The sequence below is a fragment of the Chenopodium album genome, chromosome 26 (genome assembly GCF_948465745.1).
Source record: "Chenopodium album chromosome 26, dcCheAlbu1.1, whole genome shotgun sequence".
In the NCBI taxonomy this organism is placed as follows: domain Eukaryota; kingdom Viridiplantae; phylum Streptophyta; class Magnoliopsida; order Caryophyllales; family Amaranthaceae; genus Chenopodium; species Chenopodium album.
The window spans coordinates 30,067,440-30,094,205 of record NC_137859.1 but is presented as its reverse complement, the minus strand read 5'-3'; the positions used below and the strand labels follow the sequence as shown (position 1 = coordinate 30,094,205).

The following is a 26,766-nucleotide window of genomic DNA, read 5'->3' as shown; positions in this document are numbered from 1 at the left end:
TTTCCGGGGTGTTCTTACGGTGAAGACTTTGAAGATAAAAGTGGATGGGTCGACAAAGTTGTGGCATCAACGGTTAGGGCATCCTTCGGGAAAAGTACTTCAACAACTTCCGTTTGTGAGTCATAGTCGTAGCAAATTTAATTCATGTGATGTATGCCCTAGGGCAGAACAACATAGGAGTAGTTTTCCTTTGAGTCAAAATAAAGCTAGTCATATTTTCGAACTAGTCCATTTAGATTTATGGGGGCCTTACAAGACACCATCGTCTTGTGGTGCTCATTATTTTTTAACTATCGTAGATGACTTTTGTAGGAGTGTGTGGATTTATTTATTAAATAATAAAACGGAAGTTGAGTATATGTTTCAAATTTTGTTGCTATTGTTAGACGTCAATTTTCTCAAGAAATTAAAGTGGTTCGTAGTGCTAATGGTACGGAATTCAATTCGTTGAAAGAGTATTTTTTTGACAATGGCATTTACTTTGAAACGTCATGTGTGGGCACACCTCAACAAAATGGGCGTGTCGAGAGAAAACATCAACATATTTTAAATGTTGCTAGAGCCCTTAGATTTCAAGCAAATTTGCCTATAAAATTTTGGGGGGAGTGTGTGCAAGCGGCATGTCATTTAATTAATCGAACTCCCTCTAGATTGCTTAATTATAAGACTCCTTGTGAAATTTTATTTGGCAAAACACCTTCATATGAGTATATTCGGGTGTTTGGGTGCTTGTGTTATGCATATAATTTGAAGAGTAAGGGTGATAAATTTGCAAGTCGTAGTAAGAGGTGTGTGTTTCTCGGATATCCTTTCGGGAAAAAGGGATGGAAGGTGTACGACTTGGAAACTTGTGAAATTTTTGTGTCAAGAGATGTGACATTTTTTTAGACCGACTTCCCTTTCATTGCACCTAGTGAGAAGCCCATAAAGGTGAGTGTGAGTGGTGGAGATGTTGGGGATAGTGATGATGAGTGGTGCGTGATGATGGAGGGGGAGTGTGTGAGTGAAGATACAGGGGTGGAGAGGGAGACAGCAAGCTCCGCAACCCACCCGCGGCAGGCAGCTCCAGACCGCAGGGAGGTCGCGGAGGAAACTGCCAACCTCCCTTACAAGCACGCTGCACATCCTGTGGCTGCTGGAGCTGATGGGGTTGCTGGTAGCATGCAGCAGGGGGCTGCTGGGGGTGCTGGAAGCACGCAAAACGAGGGAGAACGGGGTGATTGTAGCACGCAAAACGAGGAAGAACAACAGCGTCTAGAAGCTCAATATGGGCAGTGTGAGATAGATTGTAATGCAACAAGGGACACCAAGGCCTTGGGTAAAGGCATGAGACAGAAATTTTCGAATGTGAAGCATCGTGACTATGTGACACACACGATCCGAAATATAAGTCCATCTACATCATCTTAGAGTTCACCTGCGACACCACTTTCCTCAGGTACTGTTTACCCTATAACACATTTTATTGATTCTCACCGGTTTTCTTTGAAGCATAGAACATATATTGCTGCCATTACAGGAGGAAATGAACCCAAAAGTTTCAAGGAGGCTATGAAACACGAGGGTTGGAGGAAGGAAATGGCAGATGAGATACAGGCACTTGAAGAACAGGGTACTTGGGTACTAGAGAAGCTACCACCGGGTAAAAAGGCACTGGGAAGCAAGTGGGTGTACAAGGAAAAATACGATGAGCATGGGAATTTGCAAAGATTAAAAGAGAGATTAGTCATCTTTGGCAATCATCAGGTTGAAGGATTAGACTACAACGAAACATTTGCTCCGGTGGCAAAAATGGTGACTATTCGATCCTTTCTTGCAGTAGCAACAGTGAAAAATTGGGAAGTTCATCAAATGGACGTTCATAATGCATTTCTTCATGGTGACTTGGAAGAAGAGGTATATATGAAAATTCCCCCTGGTTTTGAGAAAGATAATTCTGACAAAGTTTGCAGGATGCAGAAATCGTTGTACAGGCTTAAACAAGCTCCTCGATGCTGGTTTGCAAAGCTTGCTACAGCTTTGAAAAATTATGGCTTTAAACAGTCATATTATGATTATTCTTTGTTTACTCTGACAAAGGGTAAAATACAGCTTAATGTGTTAGTGTATGTAGATGATTTAATTGTTGCAGGCAACGATAAAAATGCTATGCTCAGTTTTAAATCATATTTGGGAGATTGTTTCAAGATGAAAGATCTTAGAGTGTTGAAATATTTTTAGGGGCTAGAGGTAGCCCGGAATAAACAGGGAATTTTTATTTGCCAGAGGAAGTATGCACTGGATATAATTACTGAGGCTGGCTTGCTTGATGCTAAACCTGCAGAGTTCCCTATGGAACAAAATCACAAGTTAGCATTATCCCAGGGAGAGTATTTTCATGACATTGAGAAATATCGTCGCCTCATAGGGCGACTAATTTATCTGTCTGTTACGAGACCCGATTTAGCATATTCTGTACACATTTTGTCACAGTTTATGCAAAAACCCAGGATTGATCATTGGGAAGCAGCTTTGCGAGTTGTTAGATATTTGAAGAAGAGTCCGGGACAGGGTATTTTATTGAGATCTGATAGTGCATTACAGTTAGAAGGTTGGTGTGATTCAGATTGGGCAGGTAGTCCTCTCTCCAGATGATCCTTAAGTGGTTGGTTTGTGCTTCTTGGCTTGTCTCCAGTGTCATGGAAAACCAAGAAGCAGCCTATGGTGGCTCTTTCTTCGTCAGAAGCATAATATCGTTGTATGAATGCAACGACTTGTGAATTAAAGTGGTTGAAGCGACTACTTGGAGATTTAGGTGTTCGACATGAGAATGGGATGCACCTTTATTGTGATAGTCAGTCTGCGTTATATATTGCGCAGAATCCAGTGTTTCATGAGCGAACAAAACACATTGAGTCGGATTGTCATTTTGTTCGAGATGCGATTACAGATGGGACGATTATACCTTCGTATGTTCCTACGACGGTTTAGTTGACTGACATTTTTACAAAAGCTTTGGGTAAAGCTAAATTTGAGTTTCTACTTTGCAAGTTGGGTGTCCGAGATCCGTACTCTCCAACTTGAGGGGGGGGGGGTATTAGGAAAGATAAATATCGTGAATATATTTTGTGATTATCTTTAGGGTATTTTGGACTTGCCCTCCAAGTATCCTACTCTATATATACTTTTGTATGTGGCCGTTTATATGAATGAGAAATATAGAGAATACTTTAAACCTAATCTAACAAGTATTTAGGGCAGTATTTTAGTAATATGCATGCTTATGTAAATGTGCAGGTTAAAAATCTTAAGATGCATGATATGACGATTTTGATGACATTTTTTTATGATATGATATAGAATAACAAAGAAAAATAAAGATATGATTTTGGACCAAGATTTAAGAATTAGGCTAAAATAATCAAACACCAAGTTAGATTATATAGCAAAATAACTTGATTCACGAGTCACAAAGTTTAATGGAACATGAGTTTCAATCTAATCAATAACAAAGTTTGATAAAGATTGATGTTTTACCACAAAAGACTGATCATAAAGAATTGAACTCGATAAGGTGAAAAACTCTCCTATTTTAAAAATTCAACATAGTCTATGCTTTACATCATAAAATAACCCTTTAGATAAGGAGGCACTAGTGTATATGTAATCTATCTATCTATAACTATACTAAAACAGAGGGCACTCAAAAAAATAGCTCCACGTGTCATCTTCACATGCAAAATTTTGGCGCTCTTTTCCGCTATTCTAATTAAAGCTATTATTCACTATATAATCTAAGGCCTTCTATTTCCTATAAATATTATGTATAGTATTTAAAAAAAAAAGTTTATATATATACTAAAATAATATTGATTGATCTTATATAATATATATATTTTGCAAAAAAAAAAAAAAAAAAACAATATAAATTTTATTGATCCTATATACAAAATATTTTCATTAACCTTAAAATAATGGTTATTGATCTTATATACTTCCTCTATTTTTTATTAGTTGACACCTTTCTATTATCACGCTTGCCAACGCATGTTTTATATGATTAATATCTTTAATTAATTACAAATATTGTAAAATTATAAAAAATAGATATTAATAAAATATACATCGAGATGATTTAAACAAGACCCCACATGACTATATTTTATCGTATTCATTAATCACAAAAGCAAGTCAAAGTATAGTGTGTGAATAGTGTAATAGTCAAACGTTGTCAACTAATAAAAGACGGAGGAAGTAATATTTTTGCTAACGTAGATATTTATGAAAAAGATAATACGGAGTATACTCCGTGTTTTTTTAAGTGTTACACTTCCCATTTCAAGCCCTATCTTTTTAAGTGTTACACATTCTTTTTTAGCAAAAAGCTATATTTAAATATTATATCTCACTCCTCTCATGGCCCCCACCCAAACTCACTACTACTTTTTTATATCTTTCCTCTCACATTCATTACTTTTCAATAAAGTATTAACCCCACTATCTTTCTTTTACAATTTTTTAATACTCCAACTACCCCACTTACCTTTAATTTTATTTAAGTCCATTAAATTGCCTAAAACTATGTGCCGGTCAAACTGTACTGTAACACTTAAAAAAAATACGGAGGGAGTATAAAAAGATATATGACAACCTATCTATTTATTTCCTAACAAAAAATATTCTTTATAAATAAATTCGTATATCATAATTTTTTGTTAGTGGTTTAGTGCATTCATATATAACTAGGTTAGCACCCGTGCAATGCATGGGATTCACAGTGATTTATCTTTGGATTTTTGTTCTCACATTTTTTTTTAGCACAAAATGTTTATAAGCTCACTTTAATTGACCTCAATTATGCTAATAACGCTAATTATTTTATTAATCAATGTCAATTTTTTGTTGTCAAAATTAAAAAAAAATGCTAATAACTCCTATAAAGACTCCAACAACCTAATATCAACCTAAATTACCAAAATAATAGGTACCTATTTAAAATTAATTACCTAAAAAATAGTTATTACCTATTTAAAATTAAATAGCATTTTGTTAAAAAGAAAAAAAAGCAAAAATCAATTGAGTGGGAAATCTTTTCATGAGATAGCGCCACGTATACAACTTTGAAAAAAGATAACATCAGCGGTTGCTACTTTAGTATTAGTTATAGATAATATGCATAAATAAATTCCTCAAAAAAAGAAAAAAAATATGCATAAAAAAATTCCTCAATAAAAGAAAAAAAATATGCATAAATAAAATCCTCAAAAAAAAAAAATGCATAAATAAAAATATAAAGATAATAGCTTTATGGAAAATTATTAGTATCCGACTTAGTTTGTACTCTGTATATTTTTAAAGACAATTATCATACCATATCGAATACACAGTAAGTTGGTAATACAAGTTTATTATCTAATGAAGATAAAATTCAAATAAAAATAAAAAAATAAAAAAATAACCACATTTTGTTTTATATAATAATATTTTTGCCAAAAAATATAACTTTTTTTTATCTTATGTGATAAAGTATTATTGTGTAACAACTTTGATAGCTGTTTATACATATATACATGACCACATATTTAGAATAAATTATACTTTTATATTTGGACTAATGACCTAATGTATTCTCCACATATACTTTGAAAATTCTACAATTATTACTATGAGTATTATTATGAAAGATCATGCATATAAAGTTTTTTTTTTTTTTTTTGCATATAAAGTTTTATAATATTACATTTTTATGTATATTTTTATAATTTTTAACTATTTATATTTATGGTCAAACATTAGCAAATCCGCTAAGTTTGACAATGTCAATATTATGAATTGTTGGCAATATCAAATACCTACAAACATATGTACATTATTATTCTCTCACACATAAGCAAGTTAAATATATTAAATGTATAATAATACCATCGTCTTTTTTTTTTTTTTTGTTCTACACAGAGTACATCGTAGTATTTATAGGGTCGATCAAACTAAAAAAAATATGGCCATTATTTGTTATTTATATATAAATAAAATTTTCATGTACAAGCTTACTATTATCAAATTTTCATACCCGCCTACTTACTCGTAGTATAAAACAAATATTACTAAAATATTTAACCAAAAGTAGGGGTAGCAATTGGGTAGTGCGGGTACCCCCTCCCCTATATCCGCATCTACCAAATTTTTTTTATACCCTGTGACCTATCTAGCACCTGCGATGGGTAAAATTTTAACACCCACACCCGATCCACCACCCATGTGAATATCCATTACCCGCTAACCTAACAAAATTTGTTTGATAAATTTCCTATAAAACAACATGTCATTATGCTATCTCTAAATTGTTGTAAATACATAATTCAATAATATATTATATAAGTAGGTATTCAATTTGTATAATAGTAGTCCTTCATCGTTACAATTAAAGAAATAATTAAATAAAAAATTAGTGGTAGTAATATGTTGGCAGGTTGTTGGGCTGGTAAGCGGCCAGGTAACTAGCGAATATGTAGGTAATTGGGGGTATGACATCAAATTCACCATTTATCCACTACCCACAATGGGTATGACTTTTGTACCCATATACCCACTATGGGTAGACTTTTGTACACTTATTTGCATCGCTTATAGGAGTGACGACGCGTCGCGAGTTGACGCAAATACACCCTAAACGAGCGACGCAAATAAATGTTTTTGTACTAGTGACCTATACCCGCTTCAATTAGGACGGGTGTGATGCAGGACTTACATTTTTATATACACCTGTCACTCCTAATTTTAAGTTTATAAATAATTTTATAGGTAAAATAATATTACAATAATTATGTATATACCAACGTTAAATCATGCTATGATATTTTTAGGAGTTATATATGTTAAAGCGTAACTTTTGATTTCCACTTCATCATTATTAAAAAATTGCTTTAACAAGTAAGTTATACATACAAACTAGACGACTTGGTTATCAAGCAGGTCAGGTAAGGGTCTGTGTAAGTCGGTTGCGAGTTCGGTCAAAAAGGGTCACATTTATTAATAGGGGTGTCCATTATTCAAATAAAAATCGAAATCCAATCTAATCCAAACCGAATTATTAATTCGGATTGGATCCAAACTTTAATTCGGATCGGATCGGATTGAATTTTATGAAAATTATGTAAAATTATGTTGATAATTACATTAATATAAATTATATAAAATTATGTTTTCAATACTTGTATTAACTAGTTGTGGTGCACGCACGCGATGCGCGCGCAACACTTTGGTTATCGGGATAAAAAATCAAATATAAATCAACAAGTCGAATAAATTGACAACATTATAGAATGATTTTTTTATTTACCATTGACAAGCTAAATGTGTAAATTTATTATTGGAAAGCATTTAAGATATAAGGGTTATAGATGTATCAAATAATGATACTATGTTAAGTAATAGGATTTGGTATATGAAAATCATTAACAAAAATCTATGTAAAAATTGTGGGAGCTCCAAATTCTATGTTGTTGGTTATTGAATTCACCGGAAAAACTATCATTGAGTAAATGAATAACACCTATTTTATGATCGTAAAAGAAAGCCTTGGTTTTCGATGTATAATAAAATGAATATATTATTGTATTTAATATTAATGTAACATTATTTTGATTTTATTGTATAATGTTAAATTTATAATTGTGTAGTTGAGTAAATTTAATAGAAAATTCTCAATAATCAGTGCTTGTGTAGTTGCATAATGTTGACCCTTGATAAATTTATTTTCCTCTGTCATTTTTTTTTTACAAATATGAAGGAATTTAATAAAAAACTAAATAAGCGAAATTAAATATGGTTTTTAGATAAATAATATGCATTGTGATTTTTTTAGGCGAATTTTATTCAAAAAATGTAAATGTGATGTATGTAATATTGATGATTATTTTAGATTGTCAAGTGAAAGTATTGTATGGTGTTTGTACATGTAACATATTAAATTGAACAATTAAGTAAGAAACTTATATTCTATTTTAGGAAAATGCTTATGTAGTTGGTATGTATAACAATATTGGATAATAAGATATTTTGATCTAAAGTGTGTTTTTGGTTTACGTGTATTATATGAAACAGTACAATTTTTTTTCAGTTTGCATGCTATGAAAGACATTTGAAGAGACATATCAAAGTGACGGCTTGGCTTTTTAATTCCCATCAATATCATTACTCTTCTGCATTGAAAAGTGCTTGAATTTAGTCTTTTTATTTCTCATCTTCTTTGCCAGTGTTTAGGTTCATTGCATATCAAAACCCTCTGCATTCCATTGTGTTTTCCACTTTTTATTTCTAAGTATTTCCATGGCAGGCAACGACGATGATGATTCAATATTGGATGAGTGGTATCGCAATTTTCTTGTTAAAAGCAAAGAAAAGCTGAAGGAGCGATGTGCTGCAGCAGCTGAAATCCAATTGGATGCGACCAAGAAGTTGGATATGTTGTTGGAAGAGATGAAGGATACCGATGCTCAAATTGCGAAGTGCGATGAAGTTGCTCGGAACAGGAAGAAAAATAAGAAGGCTGAAATTGGGAGTTCTATTGACTATCCAATTGAAGTTGATAGTGATAAGGAAGAAGAACCAGTTAAATTGGGAAAAGCCGTGAGTTTTAGAGGGCAGGCAAGCAAAAGCAAGGGTGAGTGTAGTAAGTTCAACGAGATTCAGGCTGTTGGTGTTGAGAGTGGGGAAGCTGATATGGATATAAGTGAGGATGAAACTGTTGAGAAGCAAGTTATTCTGTCATCAGTTGTTGCTCGGGTTGGAGATGTTCAACAACAGCCTGCACTTCAAGAAGGAGGCACAAATGTAGTCCAAGCAGGGCAGCCACACGCACAGCAAGGAGGGGCAGAGGATGAAGAAGAAGATGCTCAGGAAGGAAACGAAGAGCAGGAAACTGAAGAGGATTCCTCGGAGGATGATTTTGGTGTTCCATACCATTACCACTCCCCTGAGGTCTCTCATAGTGATGATGATGCATATGGATTTAATTCAGATTAGAGCAATTAGTTACATTAAGTTATTAGTAATTTAAGATTATGTAATAGTTCAAGCACTCTTTATCATATTTTATTGTTCTAAGTATTGGCTTCAATCCAATTTTGTAATGCTTGTAAGGATTGGATGCCTTGGTTTATATATGGTATCTGTTTTTGATGTGTGGTTAAATGCAAAGTGTATGGATATGTTACTTGGAATTAGCCATTTTGTTTTGTAATGTTAAGTATTTTACATGAAATTTGTTTGCTGCAATTTTAAGTTGAATTACATGATATATATTAGGTGAAATATTATGTATTATATGCAATTTAAGATAGAAATATGTTGCTGGACATTCAAGTCTGAGTGATATTTTTGTGTGGAATTTGTAACACATATATGGTCAAAATTGAAAAAGGGTAAGGGTTCTAAATCTTTCATTAATTTTACTGAGGGAAATAAAATGCATCCTAAGGAGCACTATTTTTTTAATTAGCAAAAATTACTAAGTTTAGCTTCTCAAATAAAGCCAATAATGCAATTAAAAAGCATCACATAAATCAATAGCTATGCAAATTGATTTCTAACTTGGAAACAAACTGATAATTCACCATTCCTTGAATATTTTAATTAGAACATGGTTGGCCTATTTCAAGGTCATCAATCATCACTAAATAAGTCATTACTAAGGATTACAGAACATAAAAGCAACAAATGCTTGACTTGAGATTTGTTAGGCATCATGTTTGCATCACAAAAGTGCAGCCATAAGGTCTTAGTTCTGAAGTTAGGCATGATTAAGTTACTACTTAAGTACACAAATTATATTAAAGTTCACATGGCAGAGTATTTATGGAGTACAGAATCATCACCAGTGACTTGTGCAAAAGGAACTTACTCTTGTTTCAAAAGGTGTCAAGCAAGAACACGTTCAAAATGACAAGCTACTCTTGTTCGATATAACGTGTTCTTACAAGAAGCCTTAGTTCTCAACATCCATGCTTTCTTCTGGAGCATCTGATTTGGCTTCCTTGACTTCTTTTGGAGTAGCTGTTTTGGCAGGCATGACTTTCTTTGCAGCAGCTACTGTGGCAGCTTCCTTGACTTCTTTTGGAGTAGCTGTTTTGGCAGGCATGACTTTCTTTGCAGCAGCTACTGTGGCATCTTCAGCTTCTTTTGCACCAACTGATTTGGCATTCATGGGCTCTTCTATAACAACTGACTTGATAACCCACTTGAGGTAGCCAACTCTCTTGATCGCACCTGTTGGCCCAACTTCAACTTTAACTGGCTTTCCTTTAAGTGCAGCAGCTAATATGTCAAAGCCATCCCAGCCTGATATCTGCATCACAAAAGAAAAGAGTTCTTTAAGTTGTGGTCTGGTTTACTTTAAAGTGTAGACAATAAATAATTAACTTAGAGCAGCATATTGAATGTTTTTACCTTCTTTTCAATCAGTTCTGCTTCTTTCAGGCCTAGTAACTTTTCACACTGCTTCCCATATGCAGTTAACCGAATAGTTGCAGTATCATCAGCTGCATAGAAGGTGATACTGACCCTGTAAGAGATCAGGTATAGTTAGCAGCTGAACAGAATACAACTTATGATGTTAGTGAAAGGATATTCTACCTCTTTTCTATTATGCAAGTATCATTGCACTTATCACAGTAGAATTTAGTTGCATCAACACTGTCATAATTGTTTCCACAAATGCTGCACCCAACATAAGCAATGATATCTTCTTTCCGTGCAGTTGGTATTGTGATTTTGAGCCAGTGTCGCTCATGTGCAGTTGTTGTTAAAGGCTGCAAATGTAGTAATTAACATCAGAATAATTCATCAAATGTAATATTCATACGATGTAATCTTCATATGTATAAATAATGAAAATTCATTACAGTTTTCTTCTTAAGTTCTGCAACTGAAGTCAGGACATTTGAGCTGCTAGCTTCCCTGGACTACAGCTGATGCGCCACATGATCAGCAAGGCGATCTTCATTTTCCAGCACCCTGTTCCATATAAAGGTGCAACCATTACTCAAGCATTTTGAAAACATTAAAGTTTTAAAAATTATGTTCTAAGTACCTTGAAAGCAAAGTAGCTTTGAAAATTATATGAATTTACCAAGCTTTAAGTGCACTAACTTCAGGACCAGCTGGATTAGGATCAATTATTGTGGACATAGAAGATGCCAAGGAAAATCCTATGCAATGAAATAAAAAATAAGTCATAATGTAATTAAGGTATATGATTTGAGTATTTTGAGTAGAAATTAACCTATGTGGGTGGCGGCCTTCAAGTGTTGGAAACTGATCACCAGGAAAGATTCATACCAAGAAGCTAATTTGGCACACTTTTTAGTAGCTAACTCTCCATACACAGAAATAACAAGAGCATCAGCCATCCTGCATATATATCAAATCACTATTAAAAGAAAACACATAAATAAGTTCATTTGCTTAAGTATATCTGTCAGTTTGTAATAACCTTTGCACACCGGCATCCACAACAACAATGTCGCGTACATCAAAGTCATAACCATTGCTTGTTCTCTTCTTGCGTGTGTCTTCCAAATGCACAATGACTCCAAGGATATCTACACATAAGCCACATAATAAGGGTTAAAAAATAAGCTGCAATAAAAAAGAAAATACCAAAGCAGATAATATATATTACCATAGCGATCATCCTCACTGCTTGTAGGTGGGACTTCAGCAATGGGAGTGTATTTAGGCACAACAGGCTCAGAGTTGGGATTCAGTGATTGAATTGCTATTGTGCCTCCAAAAGACAGGTAGTAGTCACCTTCTTTGTGACAGAACATGGGATTAGTATTTCTGATTGGTGCATCTGATATGATGTATTCTTTCTGGTGCTCCAGAACAGTTTTGAAGTTCTCAATGTCATCCTCAAACAAAGTTCCTCTCATTTCATTCCCCTAACAGCACACCATTTAAACGGATCAGAACGTGTCTAATTTCTTTAGCTAACTACACAACAAAATTTAAAGCACTAAATTTACCTCATCATCTTCAAAAACAAGCTTTTGGAAAGCTTTCTTGCCTTCTGGATACTTAGCAGGAGACTACTCCTTCACCTTAACCTTGATCTTGTACCTCTTGTTTTTGGGAGTTAGCTTATCAAGAGGCACATATTGAGGTTTCATCTAGTTCATTTACATATAAGAAAAGGTTATTCCATAGCATTTAACAATCTTATAGGTTCTATAGAATTACTTAACTTGAGATTATTAGTAGACATTGTTCTAAAATGTTGATATATTTTGTTCACAAATCAAGGTATATAAGTTATATTGTGCAATTTAACAAAGAAACATGCTCTTTTACATTTGCTAAATAATAATACAAAATTAGGGTAATCAACTCAAAATGCCATATTTTTATGAAATGTGTAACACATATAAGATCAAAATTGAAAAAGTAAAGGGTTGTAGATATATTAGTAATTTTATTCAGGCAAGTAAAATGCATCCTAAGAAGCACTTACTTTCTGAATTAGCAGTATAAAATAAGCTTAAGTTTCACAAATAAGCCTAATAATGTAATAAAAAAGTATCTCATAAATTAACAGTGAAGTTTATCTTTTTTACATAAATATAATTCACCCTAAGCAGCACTAAATTTGTTCAATATAGCAGTAATAATTAAGTTTCTTTTTTTTTCAGATAAATGTAGCAATTTTATTGGTCAATTTCAAATATATTAACTGTAAAGGTGCTGGAAACATTATTCGAGTGACAGACATGTGGTTTGTAATAAGAATTATATAAACTATGTATTAGCAAGTTAGGAATCTTAGATATAGACTTGTAACACAATATTAAATGAAAGAAAACATTCTCAAAGCTGAAAACAGAACAAGGCCAGCAGCTTAACCAAATTATAGTCCAAAAACATCTCTTGACACTAAATATAGAAGTCCTATGATAACAAGAAGTGCAGCTAAGAAACTTATAAAGTAATAACAGTTACCACCATTAATGAAGACATGCTATTTATTGAAGATATGTAAGAAGTAAATTCTGTAAAGAAATGAAAACAAGAACATTAATGAACATACCTTAACAATCGAAAAGTATGAGCTGCCAGCTGCAGAGATACTATTTTTTAAGAGAGAAATGAGATAAGCATTTGAAGGAAGAAGGTTCTTTTAAATAGAACAAGGACAGCACATGAACTCTTTTTTAAAGAGGAAAAGGCTCCTCATTGGCTGAGAATTCATAATGTGTATTGTCCAGTGGAAATAAGCTTACCATGATGACACTTGGTTAACCAATAGATATTTCACTGCTGAAATTTTATTGGGACTTATGAATATTGCAAAACTTCTTGGCTAACTTATCTATTAATTCTTGGAATTGTAACAATAGCTTTTCTAAAACTGATTTTTTTTAAGCTTAATATTTATTTAATATAAATTGCAAAAGGCATTTTTTAAAGATGCTTTTTAGGAGATCATCAAATATATCTCTTTTACAAATTAGCCTCCTATCATTAAATATATATAGTCTTATATTGCACATTATATGCTAAGAAAATAATATATGTAATACGAAAATGAAAATTGATTTATATATATGAAAACAATTGGGCCACATATAAACTAATCGCAAACAATGCATTGTTGTGCATACAACTAAGGCCACAAAAAATAATAACATGTTCACAGGACTTCCTGTGGTAAATAACAAGGGAAAAAAAGGTGTTGTTATAAAATGACTACCAAAGGAAGAAATAAAAAAAAACTTGTCGGACCAATGTATTTTCATGCCAAAAAGGACTACTGCTATTCCACATAGTCTGCAAGTGTTTGACACAATGTCAAATGAGAAGCATGCATCACCAATGCCTGGAACAACTGCAGAACAAAGACACAAATATAAGGTTCTATATAATATGGTAATTCTTAGACAAATTACTCTAGATATATATGTATAAGATTGCACACCATAAATTCAACCTTATTTAGAATTGCTTTAGTTAGATGATATTGGCTAGCCTCAAAACCTCATATGACACAACATTTCGAACAGCTGATGATGAGACAGAATCAGATTGCTGAGCTGTATACACTGTCACTTCTGTAGACTTTTTTGCACGTGAGAGAGCAACATACAGCTGACCATGCGAGAAACATGGCTTTGGGAGGTATACTAAAACACGACTTAGAGTCTGCCCTTGAGACTTGTTTATAGTCATAGCGAAGCTGAGCTTAAGAGGAAATTGTTTTCGTTCAAACTGAAAAGGGTACTTGGAAGAAGTTGAAGGCCTTAAATTCACGCGTGGAACAAAATAAAATGTTCCTTTATAATGGCCATTAGCTATTTCACAAATAATTGAATTAGGGAGAAAGTGCCTACAAATAAGGCGAGTACCATTACACATCCCTTTAGATGGTGCCAGATTACGCAACAAAATTACAGGACTGTTAACCTTAAGCACAAGTTGATGCGGGCTCATCCCTCTTGGGCAAAGTGTGTTCAGAAATTCTGTTGGATAGAGGCTGCAATTGTCATCAAGGATTGAATCATAGCTTAGATAGACAGTAGGTGTGCCCGGAAACTGTTCAATTAAATGATCATTTATGGAATCAACTTCCTCATTCATTGGTGTGAGGATTGCTCTTTCATTGAATATGCCACTATCAAATGTTGCATTCGAAATTTCTAGGAAAATCATTGCAGTTAGCACAGAAATTGAATCCTCATTTGTACCTATATTTTGAACTATGTGTTCAGGTAGCTGCACATTAGCACTCTCATCTGATTGTAATTTGCCATTGCCCAAAGCTAGCAGAAAAGCTGAATAAACTAAGTCTTCCTTAGCTCTGATGTTCTCTGCTAACCAAAATTTGACTAAAAGGGGCCAAATGTAAGAGCTGACAACACTAACACCAACAACCTCTCTTTGTGAACGACGGGGCAAAATAGGAAAAACTTGTCTAAAATCTCCCCCCAAAGACAATTACTTTGCCACCAAATGGCTGATCAGGATGGCAGAGATCGCGCAACAATAAATCCAATGATTCTATATTCTCTTTACGAGCCATAGATGCTTTATCCCAGATTATCAGGGCAGCAGCTTTGATTAGAGCAGCTAAGCTTCCCTGTTTTGGGACATCACAAGCCAGTGACACCTCTGAATCAAGTGGAATTTTAAATCTGGAGTGAGCTGTTCTGCCAGAGGGAATATTAGAAGCAGCAATACCTGATGTCGCCGTTGGCAACACAATCTTGCCTGCCAAACGCACTTCAGCATATAAAGCATTATAGAGAAATGTCTTGCCTGTTCTACCTGGCCCATCAATAAAAAAACAACCAGGTTTCTCTGCATTAACATAAGCCATTATGCTATTGAATGCATTTGCTTGAGCTTCATTAAGTTTCTCTCGACAATCAATGCATTCAGGAGGAATTGGTGCTTTAAGTGCATCTTCGATATCCTTTGTGATGCGTATTTCATTACTATCTTCTCCAATCAAATGGCCTAAGCCAAAATCCTCCAATGTCTTTCCCATGGCTTCTAAGTTTTTCTCAACGTCTCTTACAGTTAGCTTCATCACTTTTTCTAGCTGGTTGGGATTTTGATATGCAAAATCTTCAGAGAGTGAAGTATAAAACTGCAACCAGAGAGCATTTAAGTTACTTGGTTGACAAAAGATCAAGAGAGTTGCAAATAGCTGCCTCAATGCAGAAGGCATTTGTGCTTCTGATGCTTCCTGCAAACATAATGTAACTGCACTGTCTTGTTGAAATAACCCGAGCTTGATTGCATCTTCCTGGAAGGTAGGGTAGAGCACACCATTTACAGTTCTAAGATGAGCAAATGAGACAGGACTAATAACTTTGCCAAGAAATAAACGTAAGAAGAAGCGTTCCCCTTCTGCCAGGCTCACAAAAGCCATGCGCCCAACATTTTTTTTTTGTAACTTCTTCTAATCCATATTTTCTTGCTAGCTTCCCACCTATAATGTGCAATTATTTCAGGGTATCGATACCCTGTGCCTCCAGGAATGCTTGCATTTAGCCTAAAGAATTCTAGCAAAGCAGTAGTACTTCTCTTTTCATCATGCACAACAGAACCAAGCTACTCATTAGACCTCATATAAATAGTTTGCATATTTGGTAGGTGCACTGGAAGAAGCTGCACAGAAGGAGTCATCTCAAAGAGATCAAATCTAAATATTCGCCAAGCTGCCTCACATGGTGATACCCATCTACCAGCTTGGAAAGCATCAATTTCATCAATAACTTGATTTTGTTCACCAACAACATTAAAAGATACACGATCATGACCTTTGTATACATATTTGTATAGGTATTTGACTGCTTGAATAGTTGAACAAACTTCTACATTTAGATGGCAGTCAAATAGCATAGATAAATATGGATTATAAGGTATAACCCAACGATTATCAAGATTAGCACCGCGAATTCTTACATGCTCACCAGTATTCCTTCTTTTGTACATGGGAAAACCATCTTCATTTGTGGTAGTCTCCTCTAAATATGGCTTAGGGTAGCTGTACTTACAAAGACCTTCATTGCCATGATTTTTTTTCATACATGCACATTTAGGATTTAAATTGCCACATGGACCATGCATCATGTGGCCAAGAACAATTTTGCGCAACTGAGGACATTCAGTTGAAGGGATTTTGGCAGCAACAAACTTATCATAATCAGAAGGCCCCTTTAGCTTGTATGCATCTTCCAATATAATTAAAAAGTGAGCATGAGGTAGACCTCTCTTTTGAAACTCCACAACATAGACCATAGCTGCAACTTTCCCAAAAACCATGTCTTCCATTATTCTTTTCTTCAGAGCTATTAGTTTTGCTCTGAAAATCCGAGCAACAATGTCTGGCCGATCACATGCAGCTTCTCCAGGAGCTAACTCAGCAGTGATTTCAGGCCATTTATCATTACACGTCATCGTTACAAACAAATCAGGTTTGCCAAAGCGCTGCACAAGGGCCATTGCATTTAAGTACCTTCGCTTCATATCTCGTGGACCACCAATGAAGGTTGGAGGCAATATCACTCGATGGCCAATGTTGTTGGCACTTGTCTCTCCATCTTCAACTGTATCCAAAATGCCTTGGTACAAATCAGCTCTTATTGTCTGCTGATTTCGCCTAAAAAAATCAAGTCTTGTGTTCTCAATTTTAACATACATATCCACAATGTACTGCTGGAAACATCGTCCTCCTTGAAGCAGCATGTTCCCTGGCCTTATATGTATCTTGTAGGCGTAGTATTCCCGAGGGGAAATATGCCTTTTAGAGGTACCTGAACTATCTGCTGCACCTGTATGCAGACAACAAAATGGCAATCACTTTAGCTATTTAGATATGCAAGAGTATGAGACAACATAATTTGAAATAGCTATAAGTGAACACGTACGTTTTGCTTCTTCTGCCAGCAGGTCCTCTTCAGTATGAACAGCACAAGAAGAAGCAGGATTAACATCCATCATAGCCTTTTTCTGTGCACTAACATAATCCTTCCTAAGACCTTGTGTCCAACCACAATCACCACTTGGAAATAAAAGAGGATACTGCAGTGGATCATAACATCCATAATAGTGATATATTCTATGAGGCACAGTGGATCTCCCTAGTACAACTATGTATGGGCTGTTAGATTCACTGGAAGACGCGCTCTCAGGCCATATAGCAGCCACTTCATCAGTTGAAGGTGCATTATACACGCGCTGATCCAAAACTGTGCTCTGGTTGATGATTATTTGTGTAGTCTCAGTTACAGTGAGTTCTCGTAAGGATCTAAAAAAGCGAGCATATGGATTTACACTCATAACACCCATTAGAATATTTACTATGTCTTCCCTCACTTCAGGGAAAACTTCTGTCCTTCGCGTAGCCTCATAATGTGCATCATAAAAATAAAGCTGCAGGTATTTAGGCACTTCATTGTCAGGCAGTAAATCTGGCAAGTGGTGATAAATCTGACCATGTAATAAGAAAACAAAGATCCCTGTCTCAGAGCTAACATTTGTTTTCTCTCCAAGCGAGCAAAATGCAAACAAGTTATTATACATACGAGCATATTTTCTGAAATGCAATGAGTCTTCATCTTGATATGTGAAAAGGCGATGTAGCTTAGGAAGAATGCTATTTGTAGCAATTCTAATACTCCCATTGCCACAACAAAAGTGAAGCCATTCATACTGAAATTTCTTAGCACCACATTTAAGACAATAATGAGGTGCTTCCAACTATAAAGAGGTCAATGGAAGGGGCTGACCGATTGCAGCAGCTGGTTCATCTAGAAAGTAGGATACTAAAATCACATTCCTATCAACACTGGGAAATTTCAAATAAAAGAATTGAAAATATACTTACTAATTTTTTTTTGCTTAGGCTTGTTTTGGCTGCCTTTAACCCTCCCTTTTTTCTTGACAGTGTTTCTCAGCGCACCCTGTGCACTGGTTTCCCCATATTCACTATATACACACAAATTAGCAAAGAAGTTAGTGCAGACATGGCTATAAAAATAAAAATAAATGCAGTCCTATATTTAAGGCTTCACAACCTTACTGAATTAGCTCCTGAAAGATTTGCTGTCGTCTGTAAAGTACCACAAATAGTAGTTCTTGCTTGTATTAAGGAATCCAAAACAAGATTGTTAGCAAATGTTTGGAAATCTTTAAACATAAGAAAATGCCAACTATTTACCTTTCTTTTCCCCTTAGTTTGTTTTGTTTTTGTTTTAGAAGATTTTTCTTTAGGACCTATATTCTGTGACGCTCCCTGTGCTCTATCTTCAGCAAGCTCACTAAATATACAAATGTAAGAGCAAATCCTCTTAGAAAAATAATTTCATAGCACATAATACTGATGATAGGTTTAGAACACAAATTCTAACCTAGCTGAAACTGAATCAGAAAGAGCATCAATTGCTTGTGAACGTTTGCTAGAACGTTTCGTAACGTAGTCTGCATTTCTAGGTTCCTTACCTCGAAACCCAAGCAGTTAAATATTAGTGACAATTGCACTGGACATAATATTATTAATCGCAAATCAATCCTAGGATAAAATCTACGCCAATGTGAACAGTCTTTCTCTTTTTATTTTTAAGCCAAAATAGTTCTCCAACCCCCTAGCTGAAATGTACATACTCATTTAAATTATCACGCCTGCCTAAAATATTACCTGTACCAATAGCATATATGAGCAAGACCTGCAAATAAAATGTTGGTTCATGCTTAGTAAATCTAATTAAGCATGGATTACATAACTAACAAATGACAGTTTAGAAATAGCAACAAGCCAACCAAAATATATACCAAACATAACACCAAGAAGTTCATTTAATTAAAACAAACATAATGTAGTACATAGAACACTGCTGCTGTAGATGAGCTATTACATCCCATGATCTAATAAACTAAAACATAGAGAAGACAATAAAAGCTACTTAGACATCAACAACAACCCTGGAGACACAAAATATTTAAGCAGCAGCATAACCCTAGGAGTCTAGATAAGTCAGGGATACAAGTACTCCTATTTAAAACTTCCTACGCTTAAAAACTGTCTCTAAGTCAGCTGGGATTGGAACAGATATAGCACTTGGGATCGAAGCAGGATGTGCTCTAGGCCGGTTACTAAAAGAAGAAGAGGCTTTTGGCTTGCGAGGGGCGGCTGGAGGCAATGCAGGACTTGGGATCTTGTTTCCACCAGACTTGGGTGTCACACAGTCAGGTTCACCAAGGAAAGGAGCTAGATGCAGATCTCCTTGCTTGCCTAGAACACGTTCCCTTATAGTCATGTAGCTTTCTCTAGCTAATGAGCATTTGATACCAGAGTAAACAGCATTGCCATAGTTCAGGTCCACTATGTCCACATTGTAAAAAGCACGTAGAAACTTCACGCCTCTCCTTGCAGCATCTTGCTTCGCACCCTTACAAGTCCCATTCAAAGAGCTACAAATGCACTCCTGATGTGTGACATTTTTGGCACTCATTTGGTTCCTTTTTGGATGATTTTTATTTCATTTTATCTCTCTTTTCTTTAGTTTTCCTTAGTTTTATTCTTGTTTTCTTCATTTTATGCTTTTTGTAGTTAGTTTCTCTTTTTCATGTCTTTTTCTAGTTTACTTGTTATTTTTCTCTTTTACTTGCTTTTTATCTTTTGCTTGTAGGTGGTAATTGATTGTCCAAGAATTCCCGGGCTTCCTTTCTATAGTTTTCCATTGATTTTCATGCCTAAAGCTTGTGCAAGAAGTTTCAAGTCAATGAGAGGTTCAAGGAGCATGCTTCAAAGTCTTGTTTATGCCTTCCTCATGGCTCATTTTCTTCAAGAAATTCAAGGAAGTTGCTGCCTACCTTGTCCTCCATCATCATCATCTAGGGTGCGTGCACCTTGTGAGCAAGGGCAAAGAAGAAAGGAGGAAGCTGCAGCTATGTGCGGGCGCACTTGAGGAGTGTGCGGCCGCACATCTGTCGTGTGCGGCCGCACATCAGGTGTGTGCGGGCGCACATTCCTGGGTACACTCCTTCGAGCGCCCGCACTTACGAGGGTCTATTTTTGGGCGTCATTACCGACCTCTCCTTTGTATATATAGTTATTTCTACCTGTTTTTGGGAAAGGAAGTTTTTTTAGTTTTAGATTGAATTTGATAGTTAGTTTTTGGGAGAATTTTAGAGAGAGAAACTCAAGAACTAGAGAGAGAAACTCATGATTTTTGGTGATTGCTCAAGGATTCCTCATTGTATTTGATCTTTGGATCAAAGTTTTGTAAGGATTTTCTTCTTGATTTCAATACAAGTTTGATTTTAGTTGATTTCATTAGTTTTTCATATTGTTGATGATTGATTTGGTTATTGATTGAATTTTGATTGATTTTGATTGATTGTTGGTTTAATCTTTGAATTCAAGTATGTTTATAATGAAATTGATGAATGTAGTAGTTTTGATCTCCATTTCTATGGCTAGTGAGTAGTTTCCTAGCTAGGGAGATGGTGAAGCATGTATGAATGATGGAATAGTGTAATTTGGGGATAATTGATGGAGTTGATGATATGATTAAATTTGGTTGATATTTCATGTGCATGTGTGTGATTAATTGAGGTTTGGCCATCTTTGATTAATACACTAGATTGCATTGTAAGCTTGCTATGATACGGACCATTGATTAGTGAACTTGCAATTTCACGATTGAGGTGCTTTGTGACGTTCCCTAGTTAGTGTTTAGCGTAGTTGACGCTAGTTAGACCTCTAGGTGAACCCCCTTAGTATGCTCTTTTGGATACATGATGATTTTCCTTCATATCGCTTGACTTAGTCGGTTTGACCTCCCAAATTACCGTTTCCATTATGATTGCATGTGGATCCATTGCCCTAGTGTCTTAGATTGATTTAATACAAGTTTGCATACCTAGTTAGCTTTACTTCTACCTCAAACCCCTTCTTGATTCCGAGATAGCTTGATCTAGACTTCGTGCACTTGATATCCATTCCCTTGGGTTCGACCTTGACTTGCCACTACGCTAAATAGGGGTTAGTTAAGCTACAAATTTTGTTTGATAGGGTGGGGTGGTAGACCAACGACCTACCGTTCTCCGTCCCATCAAAATGGCGCCGTTGCCGGGGAATGGTGCTTGAGTGTATGTTGTTTTTGAGTCTATTTCATTTTGATAAAATACAAAAAGATTTTGTTTCTCTAGGCTACATTTGTAGCCGTGCTACTAACATTTTTGTGTGAGTTTTGCATGCATAGAACCCGTGATCGTCCCCTTGTTCCCCTTGATCCGGAAATTGAGAGGACTCTTTCAAGAAGAAGAGTGGATAATAGATCCTTGGCTTATAGCTCTTCAAGTGAAGAAGAAATTCAAGAAGAACAAGGAATGGGTGAAAATCCTAAAATAGCCTTGAAGGAGCTTGGAGTGCCCGGGGCATATAGGTTTGAGAGTGGAATAGCTCCACCTACTACCCCGGCAAATGACTTCGAAATCCGGCCGGCAATGATCACCTTGATTGAGAGAAGGCAATATAGTGGGGCTAAGAATGAGAGCCCATTGAACCATTTGAAAGAATTTGAAAAATATTGCAACACTATCAAAGTCAATGGGGTCTCTCAAGAATTCATCCGCCTCAAGTTGTTCCCTTTCTCTCTATTAGGAAGATCTTTAGAGTGGCTAGTCAAGGAAGTGAAGCCCAACTCCTTGAGAACTTGGGATGATGTTACAAAGGCTTTCTTGTCCCGTTTCTATCCCCAAAAGAAGACGGCGGAGGCAAGAGCCTTGATTTAAGGGTTCAAGCAAAGGCCGAGTGAAAGCCTTTATGAAGCATGGGAGAGATTCAAAGAGTATCAAAGGGAGTGCCCTCACCACGGAATCCCCACATACCAAGTGATCCAAATCTTCTATGGTGGTTTAAGTCCCCAAGGCAAGTCATGCCTTGATGGAGGGGCCGGGGGCCCTATCATGAACAAAACCGAAGAAGAAGTTGAGGACGTGGTGACATATTATAGGGATTGGCAAGATGGGGAGAGAGACTCTTCAAGCAAGCAATCTTCATTGTATTCGGTGGACCATCTCAATGCAATCAACAACCTTTCCTCCCAAATGACAAACTTAGGAAAGGAGGTCACCGCAATCAAAGCTAAGTTGGAGAGCACTTCTACCTCTTCTCAAGCTTCTAATCTTCCCTCCCAATTTAAGGGGAGAGGTACTCCTTCTAACTCTCAACCCCCTCCCTCTTCACATAATATGCCTTTGGGTTGCTTGTTTTGTGATGCATGTGGATCGTATGATCATGACTCTAGTGTTTGTCCTAATGAATGTGTTGATGAATTTGACAACAATGAGTGTGAACATGTTAATTTTGTGTCAAACAACAATGTTCAAAGGTTTGATAATAAAAAAGGCCAATGGAATAGGAATTACCAAAACCAAGGCAATTTTGACAACTATAATCATAATGGTGGTTATAGGAACCAAGGGAATCAAGGTTCTCGTGGTAACCATAACCAAGGTTATAGTAGCCAAAATCAAAGCCAAAACTATGGTAATCAAAATCATAATTATGGTAATCAAAACCAAGGTTATGTAAATCATAACCAAGGTAATGGAAACCATAATCATGGTGGCAGTAACCATAATCAAGGTTATGGTTCAAATCAAAATAGGAGTAATTGGAACAACCAAGGAAGGGGAAATTTTCAAAACAATGCTCAAAGAGGTCCCCCACCCGGTTTTGTTCCAAAGACTCAAAATGAAAATTCTTATTCACAACCTTCTTCTCCTAATACAACCTTGGAAGAGTTGATTGATAATCAAACCAAGATCATTAACACCTATATGGCGGTTAGTGATAAGAAATTCAATGAGATGATGACCCACAATAAGATGCTTGAGACTCAAATTACTCAATTAGCAAGCACTATTAAGGATTTTGCTAGTCCTTCATCTTTGCCTTCCCAAGGTGTTGAACCAAAGAAACCCGTGTACTCTATTGCCACAAGTGGTGGAAATGATTTTGATGAGGGAGTTTCTTGTTCAAAAGAGGGAAGAGATGAGAGTGGTGCTAAGGAGAATGAAGTGGAAAGGGTTGAGTCTAAGGAAATCTATTGTGAGGTTGACAAAAGAGAAGAGTGTGTTGGTGAAAAGATGAGTGAGATAGAGAGATTTCCCGATCTACCATATCCCCAAAAATATTTGAGATTCAAAATGGATGAGCAATTTGGGAAGTTCCTTGAAGCTTTTAAGGATGTTCATGATTCTACACCCGCTACCGAACCAATTCCCGACATGCCTAAGTACTCCAAGTTTGTTAAGGAGATCTTAAAAGAGAGAGAGGATTTTGATGAGGGTAGTTCGGTGGAAGGTGGGAAGTGCTTTAGTGCTCTTATCCATGGTGAACTTCCGAAGAAGATGGAGGATCCGGGGAATTTTTCAATCCCTTGTCGAATTAAGGAAATGGTTTTTGAAAATGCTTTGTGTGACCTTGGTGCTAGTGTTAGCATTATGCCTTTCTCGGTCTTCGAAAGGCTTGATCTAGGTGAGCTTCAACCGTCCAAGATAACACTTCAATTGGCCGACCGTTCTATTAAGCTTCCTAAGGGAAGAATTGATGATGTCCCCTTAAGGATTGGAGAGTTTGTTTTTCCGGTGGATTTTGTTGTTCTAGAGATTGAGGAGGATGAACATATTCCAATCATCTTAGGGAGACCTTTCTTAGCTACCTCGGGAGCTTTAATAGATGTCAAAGGAGGTCAAATTACTTTGAGGTGTGGGAAATTAGAAGAGAGTTTTAAGTTAAAACCAATGCATGAGTCTTTATCTTGTGTCCAAGATATCGCATGTGCTAGTCTTTCTCGTTCCATTGATGGTATGTGCATGATTGATTCTTCTACTAACAATGTTTTTGAGATTGTTGATGATGTTTGTGCAAGTATTAATGACGTTAGTGAAGAAGAATTTGTGATTCAAAAACCAAAGGATGAGAAAGATATTGGTTTTCCAAATTGGTTCAAGCTTAATTCTCATGAGGAAGAGAAAGCTTCCATGATTAAGGATGTTGAAGTCAAGCCGAAGAAAAAGGCCCGTGACTCGAAGAAAACAAGGAAAAGGAAGAAGTTGAGAAGTGAAAAAGAAGAATTTGAAAAGAATTTTGTGAGAGTTTCATCAAGCATTAATGAGAAGTTGCCCAAGGTTGAAGAAGAATTTGCTCTATCAACCACCTTGAAGAAGGTGGTGTTCTTTGATCCTCCATGATTAGGAGGAAGGGTCGAGCTTAGGACCTTAAGCAAGCGCTTCCCGGGAGGCAACCCGGAGTTTCTAACCTTTCTCTTTGATTTTTGAATTTTCTCATTTTTGTTTCTTTTATTACTTTGTCTTTTCTTTTACTTTTCTCTTTATTTGGATTTTTAGGATGTCCGTTTGTGGGATTGGAATTCAACAAATATTCATGATGGATGGAAGGTGTTCATGGCACAAATCATATTTTGTTCGATTCTAGTCGAAATTTGAGGTAAAAGGGTAAGAATTTTAGAGAGGTAAGATAGGAATTTCATATTTTGAAAGTTGGAGGAAATTGATACTTAGTGAATTTTTGTGGTGTGCACATGAATTTTCAACTTTGAGGACTTTGAAAATGATTTTAGCTACTGCCTATGTTGTTCCTCATCACCATCATGATTCATGTGCGCACCCAAATAGGCAGTAAGTATCAAATCTTTGAAAAAAAGAAGGAAGGAGCACGCACAGGGATGTGCGGCCGCACACAAGGCATGTGCGGGCGCACAGCCTGCGTGTGCGGGCGCACATCAGTGTTGTGCGGCCGCACAGATGCTGGACGTGCATTTATCCTCTTCTCCCTCCTTTTTCCCTCATTTTCTCACTTCCCTCATCTTCCTCACTCATACCCTCATTCAAACCCTCCTTTGTGTGCACTCCTCCACCCTCATTCATCATCCAAAAACACTCAAATCCTCACCAAAATCACTACATTCTTACTCAAAATCACTCACAAATCTTTCTACACTACAAATTCCTCACAATTTGACCCAAATTTCACTCACTCTCTCTCCTACTCTTGGTGGCCGAAAATTGGGGGTTTTGTGTGGAGTTGGAATTGCTTGCTCAAAATTGGTTTATCTTGCTTCTTTTATGGTATAATCACTAATCCTTGCTTTAATTTTGCCAATTATATCATAAATTTGCATGAATTACAAATTTGTATGAGCATGAATAGTGTAGTATTGATTTTGTGAATTTTGATGCTTGTTCTTGATTTTGGTTGTGATTTGGTGATATTTGTTGATTGATTTTGCATGACATTGTGTTGTTTGTTGATTTTGTAGCAATTTTCATCAATTTTGGTTGAATTCTTGTGAGTTAAAATTTTGGAAAGTTGGTAGTAAGTGGTGATTTCGGTATTGGCTTTGTGTTTGCTCTTGGATTGATTGAAAAGGAATTTTTCTTGGTTCATTGATATTGTTGATTGGTTTGGAATTGGTTTGATTAAAGGGAATTGTGAAATTGGAGTTTGGTGATATTGGTAGTAAGTGGTGAATTTGGGTGTGGTGCTCTTGGTTCTTTGGTTTGCTACTTGATTGGTTGTTGGTGATCTTCTATACTTCTCCCAATGTCTAAATACCTCAAGAAACTCACCAAAAAGCGAAAAACCGATGTTAGCATCGAGGAACCTCCCCGCCCAAGTACCTCCACTAGGCCTAGTACATCTTCTAGGCCTAGTACTTCCAACCCATCTTCCACTCAAACACGACCTCCTACCTCTCTTCCAAAGAAGAAAAATTTCACCGATAAACAAAAAGCCTTTTATCAAAATCTGAAAGATGAAAGAACCCTCAAACAAACCCGCCATTACTTTCAATCTGATATGCTGAAGTTGGGGATTGATAATGATGTGCGGTCATTGCTTTTGAATTTGAGATTGGGGACTTTCATCGCCGACGCCTACCGCACCTACAAGGAGCCTACCTTGGAGTTCTTGGCTACCTTGGAGCTTGTACCCATTGGAGGGGTATATAGGGTGCGGTTCCAATTGTTCAACAACATATTTGACCAATCTTTAGAAGAGTTCAACACTGCTTTGGACTTTGATCCCCATGGGGATATTATTAACGTTGAACACTTCATCTTCCCGGATTATGATCAAGATTCTTGGTGGGAAGACATCTCCGGTGGTAGTGAGTTCATCGCCAACAAGGCCAAGATCTCAGACGTGTACCAACCTTGTCTTAGGGTTGTACACCGTCTATTGGGCTATGTCTT

General features: G+C 36.1%; 1 pseudogene; it reads right to left on the bottom strand.

Moving 5' to 3' along the window:
* Positions 1-22,265: 22,265 nt before the first annotated feature.
* LOC145618804 (small nucleolar RNA R71) lies at positions 22,266-22,364 on the bottom strand (annotated as a pseudogene).
* Between the last annotated feature and the right edge of the window lie 4,402 nt (positions 22,365-26,766).